At 43.6% G+C, this 19,285-nt stretch overlaps 1 pseudogene; it reads right to left on the reverse strand.

Annotated features, from left to right (window-relative positions):
- Window positions 1–11,074: 11,074 nt before the first annotated feature.
- LOC121501472 lies at window positions 11,075–11,386 on the reverse strand (annotated as a pseudogene).
- Window positions 11,387–19,285: the final 7,899 nt, after the last annotated feature.

Raw genomic sequence — 19,285 nt, forward strand, 5'->3', positions numbered from 1 at the left:
CTCTCTCTCTCTCTCTCTCTCTCTCTCTGTCTCTCATAAATAAATAAATAAAATATTTTTTTTAAAAAAGCCATACAAGACTTACTTATAAAAACCTTGTAAGGGGCGCCTGGGTGGCTCAGTGGTTGAGCATTTGCCTTTGGCTCAGGTCATGATCCCGGGGCCCTGGGACCGAGTCCTGCATCGGGCTCCCCATAGGGATCCTGCTTCTCCCTCTGCCTCTCTCTCTTTGTCTCTCATGAATAAATAAAATCTTAAAAAAAAAAAGAAAGAAAGAAAAAGAAAAAATCTGGTAAAAAACCGAAACAGGACCACTTGTAAGAACTCTGACATAATAGGAGAGACACTAACAAAGCTGTAGGAACAAAGTAGATAGAATCTCAAATGTTGTTTTTAGGTACAGGCAAATAATCTCAATTTTGTAGGACCAACCACATCAAACTTCCCAATGATACCATATCTCTGGTCTTGTTTGCATCCTGTAACCGTGTAGTAGAGGAAAGCTTTCATATTTGGTACCTCCTTATATAGGAAAGTTACAGAGCTAGCAAGGGGTAGTGCTGGGGTTCCAAACTATACAGTCTGGCTCCCAAATTTTTGCTGTAAATCACTATGTGGCCTCTGTGCCCAGGTGGCATAAATCAAATGCCAGAGCAAAGCAGAGTCCCCTCGCAAACTGGAGGCCTCAGAGCTGTGTTCATCCCAGAGTACAGACCTTCACCTGCTGCTGCTCACGAGAGCCGGTTCTCTCAGCAGGCCAGAGATGCAGGCCTCATCTTAGAGGTTCTGATTCAGGTCTTTCCTACAACCCTTAACCCTACCTCCAGGCTCTTCAGGCAGCATGATGAAGAGAGATCCACCAGGCTCCCTTCCCTCCTGGGACTCATTTTCTGAAGAAGTCTTTGCACATACAATTTGTAGTAAAGACAGGACAGGACTAGTCTTAGTCAAAATGATGATAGAAAAAAAAATGATGATAGAGAACATTTGTTCCTTTCTCAGCTAACAAAACCCATTTCCAAGCCTCTTGAGGTATTCGGAACTAACTCATTTTTTTTAAAGACTTTATTTATTCATGAGAGACACAGAGAGAGAGGCAGAGACATAGGCAGAGGGAGAAGCAGGCTCCCTGTGGGGAGCCTGATGCAGACTCGATCCCAGGACTCCAGAATCACAACCTGAGACAAAGGCAGACACTCAGCCACTGAGCCACTGAGCCACCCAGGTATCCCAGAAATAACCTACTTTTGACACTCAATACCCTCACACAGGGTTGGTTTGAGCTGCCTGGAGCCTTCATCATGGCCTTCCACTCAGTACTGCCCTCCTTCTGGGAAGTTTCATTCTTCCAACTACCTCTCTTTCTGTTGCAGAAAGTGCAGGTTATTCCTCAGTATCTGTATGTCCCTTCTTCCATAATGACAGAGTTCTGCTCCCATTTCCTGGCTCCCTTGTAGTCGGTTATGGTCATGTGACAAAACTTTGCCCAGCGGGATAAGAACACGCATTGTATACGCAGTTTGCAGCAAGCGTCCTTAAAGGAAGGGGGCAGACTCTTCTCTCCCCCTTGCGGTCTGCCTACTGGGTGCACTGGAGATTATACCTCCAGTGTGAAGCATGCAGAGAGTTAAGACTGAAGGAGCCTAAATCTTCAAGTCTTATTGAACACCATGCCAGATTTGCATAGACAACCTCGGGAATCAGAAAAAAGACTTCTGGAACATGCTAGAGAAACTTCTACTTTGTTTACACTTCTCTCAAGTATTTTTGTTATTTGCAGTCAACCTTAACCTAATTATTCCCCTTTTTTCTGCTATTGAGCAAGACCTGTGGTTTTGTTAATGCAAACAGAAGAGTATCCTCTATAGACTACAGAACTTTATAAGCTGGTCCCTCCTGCTTCAGTCAGTGAATAATAAAAGGACTTGGGAAAAAAATCCTCTTAAGATAAAAACTCAGCATGCAAGGCTACTGACATGCACAATCCTGTCTTGCTTTCAGAAGCTGAATATCATGTAGTTCTTTCTTTTTTGTGTCCTTTCCATCTCAAATCCTAATTTCCCAGTTCTGCAAGCTGGATCAACATCTCTGATAATGAGAGCAAAGACTGCATTCTGAGAAAAGCAAAACAGATGGACACTATAATGGTTTCCCAGATTTATCCTTTTGAATTACCTAAAGGAAAAGAGTTGTCTTATTCCTCTGCATTCCTAAGTCATTTCCCATCCACATGGCCACCAAAGTTCACCTTTTATTATTTTTTTAAGATTTTTTTTTTTAATCCATGCGAAACACAGAGACACAGGCAGAAGGAGAAGCAGGGTCCCTACAAGAAATCCATGTGGGATGGGATCCCTGGGTGGCGTAGCGGTTTAGCGCCTGCCTTTGGCCCAGGGCACAATCTTGGAGACCCGGGATCGAATCCCACGTCGGGCTCCCAGTGCATGGAGCCTGCTTCTCCCTCTGCCTGTGTCTCTGCCTCTCTCTCTCTCTCTCTGTGTGACTATCATAAATAAATAAAAAATTAAAAAAAAAAAAAAAAGAAATCCATGTGGGACTCGATCCTGGACCCCAGGATCACACCCTGAGCCAAAAGCAGATGTTCAACCACTGAGCCTCCCAGGTGTCCCTAAAGTTCACCTTTTAAAAATGGTAGACAAGAGGTGCCTGGGGGCCTCAGTTGGTCAAGCCTCTGCCATTGGCTCAGGTCGTGATCCTGGGGTCTTGGGATCAAGCCCCAGGTTGGGTTCCCTGCTCACCATGGAATCTGCTTCTCTTTCTGACCTTCTCCCTGCTCCTATTCTCTCTCAAATAAATAAATAAAATCTTAAAAAAAAAAAAAAACCTTAAAAATGACAGACAAGTTTGTAGAGATAGGAAATAGATTCAAGGTTACCAGGACTGGGGGTGGGGGCGGGGAATGGGGTGTTAATGACTTAGTGGGTACAGTTTCTGGTGGGAGTAATAGACATATTTTGGAAATAGTAGTGAGGGTTACATAACATTGTGAATGTAATTAATGTCACTGAATTGTACATTTAAAAATGGCTAACATGACATGTTTTATGTTATATATATTTTAATCACAGTGAAAATAAATAAAATGCCAAGAAAAATGCCTATTAAGGGAATAAAGGGAATGATGCCCACCCTTCAAGCCTTATAATAATCTGCCTCTTCCTACATCCACTTTCTTTTATGCTATTTTCTGATTTATTTAAAGATTTATTATTTATTTTAGAGAGAGAGATGGAGAGGGAGCACAAGCAGGAGGGGCAGAGGGAGAAGGACACTGTCAAGCTGACTCCATCCCGGTGGTCTGGGGCCTTTAGCCTCTGGAGATTAAGGAATGTGTATGAAAGACGCTGCCATAGTAACCAGCATATTTTGTTTGCTTAGCTGAATAATTGTAAATAAAAGTACTTTTCTTAGTACACGATTTTCTCCACTTGCATTTAATGATTTGGAGGCAGAAGTAACTTCTTAGCTGCTCATACCAAGATTCCTTTGACAGAGAGGCTTTGAGCAGAGAGCTCTAGGGTGAAAGAGAACTGAGATGGTTTAGCTACTCCATCCAGATAACAAAGCAGAGGGGACGTCTGAATTACATGTAAGCTTGTCAAACCTACATCCTTGTTTAACTTACAAATTATTTGTCCTCTAAGACGGTATATAATTTTATATAGTGTATAGGATTAGCAAGATCCCCTTCATATTGTTTCCAAGAAATTTTTAACTAAATCAAGAAATCACAAAGCTCTTTTGTCAGGAAAATTGAAGTATAAAAATGTTCTTGGGCAGCCCCGATGGCTCAGCAGTTTAGAGCCGCCTTCAGCCCAGGGCGTGATCCTGGAGACCCGGGATTGAGTCCCACGTCGGGCTCCCTGCATGGAGCCTGCTTCTCTGCCTCTCTCTCTGTGTGTGTGTGTCTCTCATGAATAAATAAATAGAATCTTTAAAAACAAAAAAAAAAGCTCTTTTTTTTTTAAATGTTCTTTTTTTTTTTTTTTTTAAAGATTTTATTTATTCATGATAGTCACAGAGAGAGAGAGAGAGAGAGAGAGAGAGAGAGGCAGAGACACAGGCAGAGGGAGAAGCAGGCTCCATGCACCGGGAGCCCGACGTGGGATTCGATCCTGGGTCTCCAGGATCGCGCCCTGGGCCAAAGGCAGGCGCCAAACCGCTGTGCCACCCAGGGATCCCTTTTTTTAAATGTTCTTGATGGGAAGCTCATGATACTAGATCCCAGAATATTAACTAAGGCAATGACAGTAAAAGGACCAGATGAACCAGAAGAAAGGGAATCACAGGGAAAAGAAAATCAGCACATAAAGCAAAGGTTGTGTGTGTGTTTTTTTTTAAGATTTTATTTATTTATTCATGAGAGACACAGAGAAAGACGCAGAGACATAGGCAGAAGGAGAAGCAGGACCCCTGCAGTGGGCTTGATCCTGGGCCGGGGCATTACAATCTGATCCAATCAACCGCTGAGCCACCCAGGTGCCCCAGAGCAAAAGTATTTAAAATCTATGTGAGGATCTCAGTAAATAGAATGAAAAGAGGTTGAGGGATTCTTGAAAAGACTGGCAATCTTAAGTGTCTCTTCCATTACTCACAGAGGTTATTTAAATGTCCTGCATCAAATATGTCTTGAGCATTTCTATATTCACAGCAACATGAAAGCATTTGTCCTTCCTTTTATGAGAAAGGAGATTGCATAACTCGGGGTAATGTAATCTCTACCTTCTACATGTTCACAGCCATATAGTGAGAAGATTGTAGGCAGGACCAGAGACAGGTAGCAGAATAGGAAGTAGCTATTATGGTGCGACTTATGAAAAGAGCCTCTGTCCTAAATCAAATTCCTCCAGTGACTTGTCTCAGTGACTTCATTCCCACCCTTTAAAAAAAATGCTTGCTTTAGATTAAGGTATTATTGTCACAAGAAACTTTCTAAAGATACGGCTTTCCCTTGGGATAGCTCAGATAATGCAAAGCTTTGGGGTCTGTTGTCCACGTGAGCTCAGAAGGCCATGGAGGAGCAAGGTTCAGGACAGCCAGACTTCCCTGTGTGGAGGGCCCCAAAAGTGTGCTCTCTCAGCGACTCAGTCAGAAGGCTCTTGTCACTACCCACATTAACGTGTTAAAAGGTACACAGGCATATTAAAATTTTTGAGTTTATTTGAGCAAAAATTGATTCAAAATGGGCAGCCTCTGATCTAGCAGACGGAACGGCACTTCAGGGAGCTGTACAAAATCAAAGACTTTTATAGGCAGAAGGGAGCAGATATGAGGAAGTTATACTAGGCAAAAAAACCGGTTGGTTATCGCAAGGTTACTTTCCTTTAGGGGATGGCCGGGGCAGCTGACCTACATAGTCCTGAGCAGGTGATTCCTGACTGACTGGTTAAGGAGTCCATTTCTGGGTGAGTGAAACTGCAATTAAGTCTTGGATTAGTGATGTAGGATTTAGCCTAAACGAATCCTTTTGTGGCCTATTGTCTTATTTTTCACTATGTGCTTTCCTCATTTAAGATCCCATATTGCTACTGATGAGTATTTCCCTTTACATTTTTAAAAAATTGATGTTATTTAAGTAACCTCTACACCCAATGTGGGGCTCGAACTCAGCACCACAACGAGACTAAGAATTGCATGTTCTACTGACTAAGCCAATCAGCAGCCCCCCGCCTTTTATTTTAATTAATTATATTTAGGTCATGTTCTCTTGACTCTTCCTACACAGATACGTAGGCAGTTCTTAATTTACAAACAAGGGGAACATTGCCATAGTAATTTCTGTCTCCCGCTGCCAATAAATTCTGAAAAACAATGGAGCTTTTGGTGAATCTTGGGCTGTGAATGTAAAGGAAGGGAAGATTTTCCAGGTCAAGAAGAGCCTAGGCTGGCTGACTCTAAAGACAATCTGCTGGCATATATATATATATATATAGTCGGCCATTTCCTCCCTTTCCTCATCCTACAATCTTTCCACATATTGCCTAAAAATTCCACCACCTATGGTTTGTTTTGATTAATAAAATTCAGGGTTCCCTGGGTGGTGCAGCGGTTTGGCGCCTGCCTTTGGCCCAGGGTGCGATCCTGGAGACCCTGGATCGAATCCCACGTCGGGCTCCCGGTGCATGGAGCCTGCTTCTCCCTCTGCCTGTGTCTCTGCCTCTCTCTCTCTGTGTGACTATCATAAATAAATAAAAATTTAAAAAAATGATTAATAAAATTCAAATGCATCTGAGAGAGAATTCAAGCAAACTCTTTTAAGACTAGTGGCGGTATGGGATGCCTGGCTTGTTCAGTTGATAGAACACATTGACTCTTGATCTTGGGGATGTGAGTTTGAGCCCCATGTTGGGTGTAGAGATTACTTAAATATAAAAAATCTTTAAAAAAAAAGATTATTTATTTATGTATGAGAGACAACACAGAGAGAGGCAGAGACATAAACAGAGGGAGAGGTAGGCTCCCCATAGGGAACCTAATGCAGCACTTTTTTTTTTTTAGTTTTTTTTTTAAATTTTTATTTGTTTATGACAGTCACACAGAGAGAGAGAGAGAGGCAGAGACATAGGCAGAGGGAGAAGCAGGCTCCATGCACCGAGAGCCCGACGTGGGATTCGATCCCAGGTCTCCAGGATCGCACCCTGGGCCAAAGGCAGGCGCTAAACCGCTGCGCCACCCAGGGTTCCCTACCTAATGCAGCACTTGATCTCAGGACCCCAGGACCACAACCTGAGCCAAAGGCAGATGCTCAACCACTGAGCCATCCGTGCTCAAGAATCTTTTTTTAAAGAGTTTATTTATTTGACAGAGAAAGAGAGAGAGCATGCACAAGCACAGGGAGCATCAGGTTCCCCGCTGAGCAGGGAGCCCAGTGTGGGGTTGAGTCTCAGGACCCTGGGACATGACCAGAGCCAAAGGCAGAAGCTCAACCAACTGAGCCACCTAGGTGTCCTCAAAATAAAAAAATCTTAAAGAAATAGAACTTGTGGGGGCATGACACAAAGGACAAAGAAACCAAATTTGGGGCAATTTATATATCAAAAGGACAAATGACTAAAATTGATTATAAAACATTTAATAAATAAAAAACCCACGGCAATGTGATTATAGAAAAGAATGTTCTTATTTTTAGGTTATGCAGGCTAAAGTATTAGGGAAAAGGTGTTATGATGTTTGCAATGTATTTCCAAACAGAAACAAAAAATATATGGCAAATGGTCATCAATTTTTGGATAGTTGGTAGATACAATGGTGATTTTTGTATAGTTCTTTCAATTGATCTGTATTTAAATTTTTTTCTACAATAAAAATAGGAAAAAGTAGCCCTGAGAGAATTAAAGGTCAATTTGGATGTTAATCTCATTTTTTCCATCAGATTACTTTCTTCCTAACAATAGTGGAGACCAGCTATACATACTGACAGCAACCCCCACCAAAATTTTTCTTTAGTCTTAAACTTCATACTATTTTTATTCAGTGTGTGCACTGATATTTCTCATCCACAAAGAAGCCAGGTTGGTACATGATGTTAAAATTAATAAAAGTAAGTCAAAATTAAGGTGATGGGAGTAGTTATGGTGCTAGTGGTGAAAAACTGTAGTTGAGAAATTTTTTTTTAAATATTTTATTTATTTAATCATGAAAGACAGAGAGAGAGAGAGAGAGGCAGAGGCACAGGCCGAGGGAGAAGCAGGCTCCATGCACGTGGGACTCGATCCCGGGTCTCCAGGATCAGGCCCTGGGCTGAAGGCGGCACTAAACCACCGAGCCACCAGGGCTGCCCCTGTAGTTGAGAAATTAAGATAAAATTGAGAGCTGGCTAAGGAGAGCTACCAAGATACTACAGTAAGAAATGCCACATCTAGGTTATATAGAACACTCCCAGTTGTATGGAAGTAATCCTGAGCTGGGGAAACTGTCCCACCAAATTTGTTAATCCCTTTCAGAGGACTTTCAATTCCTCCCTCTTACTTCATTTCCCTAGCTTCTTCCTAATGATGTGGGAAACAAAGGCAGAAGGAAATGTAGATAAAATTAAACATCCTTATAACCTCCAGCCCATTGACAAACACTTGAGGCAGGCCTTGAGGCAGGCCCATCGACAAATACATTCCTCCAGGAAGCTCCCAAGTGTCTTAAAGTTAGTGTCTTGCTAGAAAGAAAAACAACCTTGGTTTGACAATAGCAAGGCCTCAGGTTTCCGGAGTCTTCTTTCAGCATATGGAAATCCTTTTGGAACTTTCCTTTCCTTAGCGTTACTTGCCTCCCCAACCCCAGAGTATAATAATCAGTTGCTCCTCATAATCCTGGCATAGCAGGCAGCAGCAGGCAGTGGCAGCAGCAGCAGCAGCAGTAGCTGCTTTTTCTGCCCATGGGGTCCTGTCCCTGTGCTTTAATAAAACCACCATTTTTTTTTTTTTTTGCTCAGATCTCACCAAACCTCACCTCTATTAAAAAACTACATCATTGGGCAGCCCCGGTAGCACAGCGGTTTAGCGCCGCCTGCAGCCCAGGGTGTGATCCTGGAGACCCAGGATCGAGTCCCACATCTGGCTTCCGGCATGGAGCCTGCTTCTCCCTCTGCCTGTGTCTCTGCCTCTCTCTTCGCTCTCTCTGAATGAATAAATAAATAAATCCTTAAAAAAAAAAAAAAAACTACATCACTGACATCTGGTTCTTATTTAATGCTCAATTCATCTCAGATTCATTCAAAAGCCTATCCTTAGCTCCAAGGATTGGAGTTGACAGTTCACCCTTAACTCCACCAATTCTGAGTCCCTACCATTCATGTTGGGTGGGATGTAAATTGCATTGATCAGAGATTAATAGTAACAGTCTATTGGGTTGTTGTCTCCTTTGAGGACCCGAGGCTTTCCAAATCCCTCCCATCTAGTGGAACCCCAAGTAGGCACTGTGTTGTAAGTACACTCATGCATCTTATCTCATTTAACCCTTCAAAGAATCTATCACTATTTCCACAGCTACTAAGTATTAGAAGCTGGCTCTGCTGACTCAAAAGTTTACCTCCCATCTTCTTTCAACTGCCTAACATTAAATCCCACAGTCTTATTTTTGCCAAATATTTTATCTTTGGCCAAGATAGTTTTCTCCCTTCCCTATATTAATTTAAGATGTGGCATCTAGCACAGTTTCCTTCTCTACTCCAGCCCTACTGTCATCAGGGGTAAATCCAGTGTCCATGTCTAACTATCCTAACACTCTGGTTTCACACATCCCTGACTCTAACATTGGCTCCCATTTGGACAATCAAAAAGACTTGAAAACAACAAACAGCTAGGGCAGAGCTGAACGATCAGATTCATCTCCTATACAAGGTTATTCCCTTAAGACTGGGAGAGATAATGAGACTTAATGGAAGATGAAGAGAGAAATACGTTCTAAAACAAACAAACAAGATAAAACCCCAGAAACAGACCTTAATGAACAAAGATAAGTGCTTTACCTGATAGAGTTCAGAGCAATCCTATAAAAATTGAAGCCTCAAAACTATCCAACAGTTTCTCCTGTCACAGTAAAATCCCAAATTCCTGCAATGTCCTGTAAGCCCTGCATGATCACATCTCCTATTACCTCTGATCTTAATCCAATTCTCTTCCCCCTCACTCACTCTGCTTTTACCAAATGAGTTTCCTGGCTCAAATACTGCAGAAAAGACCCAGCTTCGGGGATGCCTGGGTGGCTTAGCAGTTAAACTCCTGCCTTTGGCCCAGGGTGTGATCCTGGAGTCCCGGGATCTAGTCCTACATCCAGGATCTAGTCCCACATGGGGCTCCCTGTGTGGAGCCTGCTTCTCTCTCTGCCTATGTCTCTGCCTCTCTCTGTGTGTCTCTCATGAATAAATAAACAAAATTAAAACAAACAAACAAACAAAAAAAAAACGACTCAGCTTCAGGCTGTTAAAAAGCCAGAGGCCCAAGGTGGAGTCACTTGGCCCAGGACAGCAAATCAAGACTTAACTGCAGTTTCAGTTTCTCCAGGAGTAGAATCTTAAACCAAAATCTGGCATTTTCTGGTAGGCACCACTGTGGTAATCTGTCACTTGGGCCCCTCCACCCCACCTAAAGGAAGATGAGGTAATCTACCTAATAAAACAGTTTTCCCCTGAATCCCCCTTGGGGGAAGGACCTAGCCTGAAAAATCCTTTCTTCTCCTTTGCTAATAACTTCTTGCCTCACCCTTTCTATAAAAGCCTTCCATTTCATTCAACGCCTCAGGGGAGGCCCCTCTACTTGTTGGGTTGGATGTTTCCTCCCTAATTCAGGAATTGCTTAATAAAGCCAATTTGACCTTTAAAATTTACTCAGTTGAATTCTGGCTTTTTTTTTTTTTTTTAAGATTTTTATTTATTTATTCATGAGACAGAGAGAGAGAGGCAGAGACACAGGCAGAAGGAGAAGCAGCACCCTTCCTGTAGGGAGCCCAATGAGGGACTCGATCCCAGGACTCCGGGATCATGCCCTGGGCCCCCCAAAACCCCTCCTTCACAAGAATGTTAACCTTATCTGTTATAGGCAAACAACAGGAAGAGCTCCTGCTGGCCTAGACTAGTTTGAGCTCAACAACTGACTCAGACCTGTGCAGATGGACCTCTGCAGGTGGGCCTGGAGTGTAGGACAGTTACTACTACTACTACTACTACTACTACTACTACTACTACTTCTTCTTCTTCTTCTTCTTCTTCTTCTTCTTCTTCTTCTTCTTCTTCTTCTTCTTCTTCTTCTTCTTCTTCTTTTTGATAAATTATCTTATTTTATTCAAATACCAGTCTGGGGCAGCCCGGGTTTAGCACTGCCTTCAGCCCAGGGCCTGATCCTGGAGGCCCCAGGATTGAGTCCCATGTCAGGCTCCCTGCATGGAGCCTGCTTCTCCCTCTGTCTGTGTCTCTGCCTGTCTCTCTCCTCTCTGTGTATTCTCATGAATAAATAAGTAAAATCTTAAAAAAACAAACAAACAAACAAAAAACCAGTCTGATCACACATGGGCCAAGAACACTCAAATAATAAGCCACATAGAAAGAGATGTTAAAGATTGGTCTTCAAACATTATAGCCAATGATGCCACGCCTGACTATGATCTCGCCCACATCAAACCTCATCCACACCTCCGTGGCCACCAAACCATTAAGCAGAGCTTCCTTAACTGTGAGCTGTTTGAAACTACAAGTTGGAGCACTCTTGATTATTTTTTTCAAGCTCTGAGTAGCTGTAGGGATCTCAGCAGGGGTTGGAGGAAGCAGCTCAACCCTGGCATAGTGCCAAAATGTGGCCAATCAAGGCTTTGAGTAAGTCACAGCAGCGTTCACCAGCGCCAGAGCTTTCTCGGCGAGGCTATAGATGATCTGGGCCATGTTTCCAGGGTCAGGACAGTTACTTCTACCTCATTATGCTAAACTCTCCACCCAAGGAGGAGTACAAACCTTGATAACATAACATACAATGCATGTAGAGGCATGTTTCCCAAATTTGCATGCATGACCTTATGCTCACCTCTACATACGAAGGCAAAATTCCCCTTTCTATTTACCTTAACCCTAAATAAAAAGAGCCCATTCACTCTTGCTTGGGAAGTCAGGGCTTTGGAAGTTATTGCCTGCGATCTCCATATTTGCTGCAAAATAAAGTTTCCTTTGTGTGACAACTCCATTTGGTGTGGTCCTTTTATGTGTAACTCACCAAGGAGCAAACTCTAGTTCAGTTACAAAGAGATACAACATTCCAATTGGTCAGGCCTAAGCCAAATGCTGCCCCTGTGGTCAGGGGTGGGATCAGCGAGTTCCTCTTGAACCAAAAGTCTAGGAATGAGAAGAGGGGTGGTTCCATAGGAAAATCAGAGTGTGTTTACTAGAAGGAAACTGGATGCTAGGCAGGCGAAATCACAGATATATCCATGCCACAAGATGCAATGAGGGAGGTACAGGGAAATCATTTGTAAAAGACGCATTACAAAGATTTGTAGCCTTTTCAAACTTCCAACTTGGGACCTGAGAGAGAGCACAATTAGTGTGAATTCATCCGTACTTCTAGTAACTGACCACTACTTTAACCTCCCAGGAAGCAGGTACAGATTCCCTGAGGATCCTCAGCATTACAGATCTCATGGAAGCAGAGGGAGAAGGACATGGAAGAAAGTGTCCAGAAGGAAGCAGAGAGAAGAGTGAGGGAGACAATCAATGTCCTTTATAAAGACAAGGTAGGAGAAAACCAAAAACGAGGGATAGGCAGTATTGTCAATCCCCAGGTTAGGGAGGTGTGCTATGGAATCACTATTTGTGTTGCCCCCAAATTCATATTTTGGAACTTTAATCCCCAGTGGGTTTGACCTTGGAGGTAAGGCCTTTAGGAGACAAGTAAGTCTTTAAGGTAGAGTCCTCATGATGGGATTAGCATCCTTATAAAAAAGAAACACTAGAGCTAGTTCTCTTCCTCTCTTTCCCAGGTAAGGACACAGCAAGAAGGCAGCCATCTGCAGTCAGGAAGAGAGGGCTCTCACAAGAACCCAACCATACTGGCACCCTTGATAGACTTCCCAGTCTAAAACTATATGTTTTTAAATTCACCCAAACCGTGGTATTTTGTTAAAGCAGCCTGAACTAAGTCAAAAGGATTAACGCTGAGAATAGAGACATTAATTTGATGTTGAGATAATTTATGACTTTGAAGAAAGAATTTCCATAGCCTGGGGCACAAACTAGATTATGAACACTTAAGAAATGAGTGGCTGATGAGGAAGTGTAGGTACACCACAAAATGAAAAGTGACTAAATTGTTTACAGACTGAGAGCTTACTCTAGACAGAGCACTACACTAGGCACCAGCTTCATGGGTGTACGACAGGACATTCTACACAGGGCACTGGGCTCTGATGGGTCCTGGTTTGACTTGATGCTCTGATGTCACTGTCTTGGAATTCTTACTAAATTTTTAATGAGGAGCCCTGCATTTTCATTTTGCACTACACCCACACATTATGCAGTAGGTACTCCTGAAGGGGACCCAAAATATTTCATTGGTTGTTCATTCACTTATTTATTTTTTAAAGTTTTTTCCCCCCAGTTTATTTATTTGACAGAGAGAGCACAAGCAGGGGGAGCAGCAGAGGGAGAGGGAGAAGCGGGCTCCCCACTGAGCAGGGAGCCTGATGTGGGGCTCAATTCCAAGATCCCAGGATCATGACCTGAGCCAAAGGCAGACACTTAACTGACTGAGCCACCCAGGTGCCCCATAGTCATATTTTTGAACATGCACCATATACCTTGCACTGTGCTAAGCACCTTCTATTCCTGATCTCATTTAATTCGCTTAACAATCTTAGGAGTTGGGACGCCTGGGTGGCTCAGCGGTTGAGCATCTATCTGCCTTTGGCTCAGGGTGTGATCCTGGAGTCCTGGGATCGAGTCTCACATCGGGTTTCCTGCTTCTCCTTCTGCCTGTGTCTCTGCCTCTCCATGTGTCTCTCATGAATAAATAAAGTCTTTTAAAAAAATCTTAGGAGTAGGTCTTATTAGTGTTGTTTTCTAAGTGAGTAAACTAGGGCTTAGGAAATTGAATAAATTTATCAGGGTCCTATAGGCCCTACAAGTGAGATGAAGTGGAATGTTACATCATAGCTGTTTGTGCATTTTAATATGCTTGAAAGTAACAATCTTTTCTTAGAAGATTTTGTCACGTATCTATCACGTTCACTACCTCTTTCATCATGTCTCCAGAGACCACAAGAGTGGCTGACTCATAGTAAGCAATTCCTTTGTTGTTGACTAAGCGTTTGCCTTCAGCTCAGGTCCTGATCTCAGGGTCCTGGGGTCAAGCCCCTGCATCTGACAGCATGTGCTCCCTGTTCAGCAGGGAGTCTGCAGCTCCGCCTCCCCCTCCCCTGCTTTGTGTAAGTGTGCATACACACTCTCTCCCTCAAATAAAATCTTAAAAAAAAAAAGTGACTATAATGAATTTCCAGTACTTAGCAGTGCCTGGCACATGGAAGAATTCAATAAATGACTGGTTCATTAAGTGAGGGAAAAGTGAAATTTTTAGATCAATCTGGATGGTTTGATATATTTTTGTATAATGAAACAATTATGGTTATATATTCACATTCATATATTTTTAAAGTATTTGTTAGCTCTAGAAGAAAATATAAATGGAATTTTGTGTTTTACTTTATATACTCCTTATTTAAAAGTGAAGATTGTAGGAAAATAAAGCTATTATCATATTCTGAACCTAGTAGTAGATAACAAGGCTTATATTACAATTCTTCCTTCCTAAGAATGGCCTTCCTCCTGTCCAAAATATTTTCCATTTCTATTCTCTTTTAGTTCTGACTCTGCCACAATTTGCTATTAATCTTAGAAAAAAAAAATCAATTCCTTGATCTGCAGAACAGGTTCCTCATTCACAAAATGAGGCACACAATCTAAGTAGTGCTTCACAACTACTGAACTTTGGGATGCTGGTGTCCTGAATATGGATTAAGGAACTGACCTCTCCTTTGATGGGGCACTTGAGAGGAGTCAGAGAGGGTCAGAGCCCCTTGGGCCAGTAACTCTGGCCATGAGCTGCCTTGTTTAGGTCTCCTTCGGGCAGCCTGTGCAGTCTGGGATGTATGCCAGGGCAGCAGGAAGCACTGTGGACAACAACCAGCACTTACAGTCCTGCTGAGTGTGCATGGCCAAGGAGATGCCTGTCACATGGGTATCCACATGCAAAGTACTTTACTGCCCATCACGGACCAGAGAGATGTTGGAGCCAACGCTCAAGTTTGTGATCCAGATATCCAAGGGGCACAGCACACAGTCTCAGGGATCATCTGTTAGAGGGTGAAAGGGGACACTGGGCAGAGTAGGGTTTCTGGTGGGCTCAACTCCAGGCAATGCCCTTAATATTTTCTTCAACATATGTGGGCTATATCAATCCCTTTGTAGCAATGCACTCTTTTTGTGGTGCCCAGGCTGGCTGTTGAGGATGCATGCATGTTCTGAAAGTTAGAGTTTTATTTTATTTTATTTTTTTAAAGATTTATTTACTCATGAGAGACACAGAGAGAGAGAGGCAGAGACATAGGCAGAGGGAGAAGCTGGCTCCACACAGGGAGTCTGACATGGGACTCGATCCTGGGTCCCCAGGATCACGCCCTGGCCTGAAGGCAGGTACTAAACCGCTGGGCCACTGGGGCTGCCCTGAAAGTTAGAGTTTTAATGTGGAAATCCAGAAATAAAAATATACTATTAGGTTCCAAATCCGTTTGCATTATCTTATGAAATTGCAATATTACATCTGTCAGTAAAAGAGAAGGAAGGGTTGTTATTCTTTAAACATAATTATAATTGTAAATTCTGAATGGTTGTATAAAATGGTTTTAAATATTTTATCACCCACTTACGTGATCAGAGTCCTTCACTGATAGTTATTATTCAGAATATGAGAAGTTTATCATTAAGAAGTCTAGATCAGAAACTGCATAAAGTCACTTCAACCATAAAACCTAGTATCAAAATATATTCAGAGGAACAAGTTCTGGTTGATCATTAAAAAAAAAGTGGAAACATTTATTTGACAGATTTATTCAAATGCAATTTTTAATATCTTTTCTAATACATTATAACTTATTTTATAATTATATAATTTAAAGATAACGCTATGTTTTTTTTTAGCACCATCTGGATGATTCCAAATCTCGTTTATGTAGCCTAGTGTGCTATGCAAAAATGATCATTTTCTGTATGTGTTGTGATATGAAAAAAGTTGATACAACTTCTTTATCCCTGATACAATTTACTTATAATGTGTGTCTGCCTCTCATCTCACCCTAGGACCCTTGTCTCCTTCCCACCCCATATACTTTATCTCTCGCTACAAAGAGAACCAGGGCTACAGGGTCAAGGTTCAAGTCTGTATTCAACAGGGTGAAGAACTCCAGCATGGATATTTGCATGAGATGCCATGGGGCTGCGGGGCTGTCGGGTAAGCTTAGACAAAAGCATAAAAAACAGCTAACGTCTAAAAATCAGAGTCTGTATGAACAACAAACCTGGACAAATCCAGAGAGGAATCTACCTGAAGGATAAAAGAGGAGAATAAATGGACTGACATACCATGTTCCTGGATGAAGTACTTCGTATCACATCCCCCATCATTTCTCATATGAACATAAGAATTTAAAACAATTTTAAAAAGAAAGAATAGGGCAGCCTGGGTGGCTCAGCGGTTTAGAGTGGCCTTCAGCCCAGGGTGTGATCCTGGAGACCCGGGATGGAGGTCGAGCTCCCTGCATGGACCCTGTTTCTCCCTCTGCCTGTGTCTCTGCCTCTCTCTTTCTGTGTCTCTCATGAATAAATAAATAAAATCTTAAAAAAAAAAAAAAAGAATAGCAAATTATGATCGTTATTGCTGATTAGAGAAACGTGTCCTATGGTGAAGTCAAGTGATCAGTCTTCTAGACCATTCTTGCAATGCCTCATAGGTACCTTGCTGTGGATACCATCTTCCTAAGGTCTTTAGCTTTGTGTTTTTCTAAGTACTCAGAATTGATGAAGTTACTCATGACTATTTTTCACAGTAATCAAACTCACAGAGCCTTGATATATGAACGAAACACTGAGGGTAAACATCTTCTGAACGTCTCCACTACTGCTGTTGGCTATCAGGAGTACCTGACAAGAATACATAATGGTTTGCTTGTGGTAGGGAATCCTAGTAACAGGAGGAGGCTGGTTTGGAGGGTTATTTCACCCAAGTTACATTAAGGCCTGGTGACCGGTTTCTGCTGCACAACAGAGTACTTTTTGTTCGAGTCTCCCAAATAAAACACCTGTTCCACTTGGCAGTGCTAGATAAACATCAATAAGTGCTTATTCTTCGCCTTCCCTCTTCCAAACTCCAAACCGACCACCCTTCTCCATTTGTTAACACAAACTGTTTTTCAAGCAATTTCTATTTGATTTTGTTGTGCCCGAGATTGCGAATCCGAGAAACCACCGAGGAGCCGACACCGATGCAAACACAGGAGGGTTTATTTACAAGCTCGAGCCTGGGTCCAAGTATACCCGACACAGCAGAGCAGGGGACTTGGACCCCGAGACTAAGAGGCGTAGCAGCTTTATAGGGGCCAGTGGCCAATGGGATATGCAGAAAGTTGCATAGTCATGTCAGTCCACACACAGGTGGCCAATTGAATTACATCTTACCCTATAGTATCCACTTGAGCTGGCCTATTGTTTTGGTCAGAATTGGCACGCAGTTTTGGCGGGCACAAGGCAGGGTTACATTGTTATGAGCCGATTTCCGATTAGGGTGTGCCCTGGGCTTGACTAGGGTGGGGCAGTGCCCTAAGCAGCACAAAATGGAGTCAGTCCTGCTCTGCTTGTCCAGGGGTAGGGGATTTTTGTTAAATTTCCTGGGTCCCACATTCCCCCCTTTTTCAGAGGATCCTATGCAGGACCCAATCATGGTTCCAGGTTGCTCTCAGAGTGAGCAGGGGGAATGATTAAACCAGGATTCTCACCAACCTTGTTGCTGTTCTTGCTCTCATTTACATTTAAGGCAGCACAACCCTTTGTTGTAAGAAGACTAAGTCTAATCCCCTTCTATTTTGAAGGACAACCTCGGCCTAGGGAGTCTTGGAGGTGGGAAATAAGTGAGAATGGCGCATTCTTAGCTTTAGGGGATTGTCCTTGTCCAGTTGGCTTTTCCATTCCGGAACAAAGTCCTTGAGAATGGCGTGTGGGTCAGCTGGCTGGACGTGGGTGTAGTGGACCCAGGGAGTAATCCCGTCGACCTTGAGAGCAGTGGGAGTGGTCAGGATCACGATGTAGGGTCCCTTCCATCGAGGTTGAAGTGTCTGGTGTTGGTATCTCCGCATATATACCCAGTCACCTGGCCGATATCGATGGGGGTCCGGGGGTGGCCCAGTCTCATAGAGAGCCCTCAGCTTAGGCCACACCTGCTCATGGGTTATGGAGAGTCTGTTCTTAAACCTTAGGGTTTCTTCAGTGTTGGTAACTAAAAATCCCCTGGTCCAAATTTACCATGTCTCTGAAGGCCTTAACTGAAGAAATGAAATGCACACTCGAGGACAAAATTGGGCCTTTCTTGCGACAAAATAGTTTCAGCTCAACAATATCAATGGAATTAGTTTTTCAAACAGAAGAAAACAAAGGACCCCGGAGCACCAAAGCCAAGGAGACCATGAGAGCTTTCCCAATATCTTGGTTTCATCGGCCACAGCGGACCTGGGGATAAGAAGACATGCCCTGAACGTAGGTACACTCGTCTTCTTACGTCATCCCTGGTGGGATGGCTGGTCAGCAGGACCCACAGGAATCCGCAGGGGTACTAGAACGGATCACAGATCAGGTTGGGGCCAGGAAAAAGCCTGAGTACAAGGAGGGCAGGGAGCAGGCTCATGAGAGAGATTTCAACAATATCAATGGAATTAGGATTAGGATCCACTTGGATCCTACACACAGGAAAGCAAGAGTCTGAAGTGCCAAATCTAAGGACAGCAAGCAAGTTCTCCTAGACGTCTGTTTTCATCGGCCACAGTGAACTCGGGGACGGGGAGAATTGCCCTGACTGTACCGACAAGGTCATTCTCACATCAATCTCGGGAGAACGAGTGACTCCATGCGATTCCCCTGGAAGCACAGCCATGTCCACAGGTCCGGTCAGGAGCAAGGAATCCACCCTCTTTGGCCACACAAATGCGCGAGCCTCTGGAGTGGCCAAGAAGGTGCAGGAAGGACAAAGCCCCACAGCTCTGAGTTCCCGCGGCTTCCTCTGGAAGGGAGACAGGGTGCTGGTGGTGGTAGTGGTGAGCGCCTCGTCATCGTCAGAGAAGGCGTCGATAACGGGTACTCTCTGCAGTGCCTGCCTGGCAGCAGGCGTCCGAACACAGCCGTCTTGGGACACCAGGGTGGCCTTCCCAGAGAGCCTCTCCTCTTGCAGAGGTTTGAAGACCACTCACGCACTGCGTCTGCGATGAGTTTACTGCTGGGCCAGCCCACGAGACCTTCACTCACGAGGCCTCTACCTGCATGCAACCCCCGGGGCTGTCACGTCCTTTCTGAGAGGAGACCACAAAGCAGTGCATTGCTGTGGCCTCAGGGTGACCTCGGACAAGACGCCGCCCCACCGGGGAGGACACGGACCAGGCAGCACCTCTGCGTGCCGGGAAACCTCCACTCCATCCTGCTCAGGAGCATGGGTCCCAGGTCCCGGCTCTCCAGGTCCCACTCGGACGTCTGACACTTCTT

The sequence above is a fragment of the Vulpes lagopus genome, chromosome 11, assembly GCF_018345385.1.
Source record: "Vulpes lagopus strain Blue_001 chromosome 11, ASM1834538v1, whole genome shotgun sequence".
In the NCBI taxonomy this organism is placed as follows: domain Eukaryota; kingdom Metazoa; phylum Chordata; class Mammalia; order Carnivora; family Canidae; genus Vulpes; species Vulpes lagopus.